This window comes from Cavia porcellus, unplaced genomic scaffold (assembly GCF_034190915.1).
Source record: "Cavia porcellus strain 051 isolate PalLab524CR breed Dunkin Hartley unplaced genomic scaffold, mCavPor4.1 scaffold_26, whole genome shotgun sequence".
NCBI lineage: Eukaryota > Metazoa > Chordata > Mammalia > Rodentia > Caviidae > Cavia > Cavia porcellus.
In genome coordinates, this window is record NW_026947509.1 from 20691456 (window position 1) to 20692858 (window position 1403).

The window sequence follows — 1403 nt, forward strand, 5'->3', positions numbered from 1 at the left end:
CTCCTGAGCTGTCACTGAGAACAGCCAAGTTCGTATAAGAAAAAGCCCAATGAGCTCCTCCAGGAGAACCATAGCAACAGGAGAACCAACAGCACCAGGATAACCAACAATATACTTCTTCCTCTCCACTTATCCCTTTTACTGTGGCAACAATCCTCAAGTGAACTATTCATACTCAGCACCATGCTAATTCACATCAGCTGGTTGTTACAAGTTGACCACCAGTTATCAAACTACCACAGTTCCCTTTGAAAGTACACTGCAGGAGGTGGAGCTGACTGACAGAACAAGATGAACTAAAATGTAAATCTGCCATCCCCATCTACTCCACTCTCATTGAGATTTGTATGGGAGACCCAAGGAAAACAAAGACTGGTTTCAAGGTGAAGTTTCCACTGCCTATAGAGACAGAACTCAGGGAAAGAGGAGTTTGGTGGGGAGACAATAGTGGCCATATTCCATGCTCTGAGTCCAGAGTTTGACAGCCTGGGTTCCTCAGCAATGCAGTGTTTAATCCATTCTCTGGGTGGATCATAATCGAAGGTGGGGAATCACCAGAGTATGTCTAGGATTGCACAGAAAGTTTCAGGTAATAAAGTCAGGGTCAGGATAGAGCCCCTGGTCTGAAGGAGGCAGCTCAGCTCCCCAGTGTGGACTTACTGCATAGTAGAGAGTCTTCAGCATTAGGAGGTGTCATCATACGCACAGTCCCACATCCTTATACTTCACCTTCCAAATATAAATCTCTGTGCTTTAGAAATGTCTTACCATCTCTAAGCCAGCAACCTTCATGAGGTCCCAAAAATTTGGCAGAGAATAGAGCAGGGCAGTGGAGAAGGGTAACTCTTGAGACCCAGGAGGCCCAGAGCACTCACTTTCCTATTTCCAGTGCTTCTCTCCCCAGTGGGGCAGGTTTCTCCCCATTTCAGTGCTGTCTGTTGCATAGGAGGCTGAGATGACCCTAAGGACGACCAGGTCCCATTTCCTGCCCTGACCTGGACCAGCACAACTTTCAGTCCACCTCCTCCTTCACTACCTGGCTTTTCCACACCAGCCCCTGTCTCCACCTGAGTGCCTCTGGTCACCAGTTCCTTTCCTTTCCAGCTCCCTGCAGAATTCCCAACTCTGTGTGGATTCACCGCTATCAGCCAGTTCTAAAAAACTTGGAACTCTCCACTTCGATCTAGGTAGGGCTGGCTGCACCCTGTTCCAATCCAGCATTCTCCAAAGGCTCAGCCCTTTCAGCCTGGCCTAGCCGTGGAGTCCAGTCTTCCCCTGCTGGCAGGATGAGGTTCTAGCACCCTGTGAGCCAAACAGCCCAGGGAAGCTGGCAGGCAGGATCACTTAGCCATCAGCAAATACCCTTTTGGTCTATTTCTTTGTAGCAGATACATAATAGGCTC

General features: G+C 48.8%; 1 non-coding gene across 1 annotated transcript; it reads right to left on the minus strand.

Moving 5' to 3' along the window:
• Positions 1–631: 631 nt before the first annotated feature.
• Positions 632–705, minus strand: LOC111758203 (small nucleolar RNA SNORD55/SNORD39). The gene has a single exon (XR_002792424.1). It is a non-coding gene; the product is annotated as a small nucleolar RNA SNORD55/SNORD39 (small nucleolar RNA).
• Positions 706–1403: the final 698 nt, after the last annotated feature.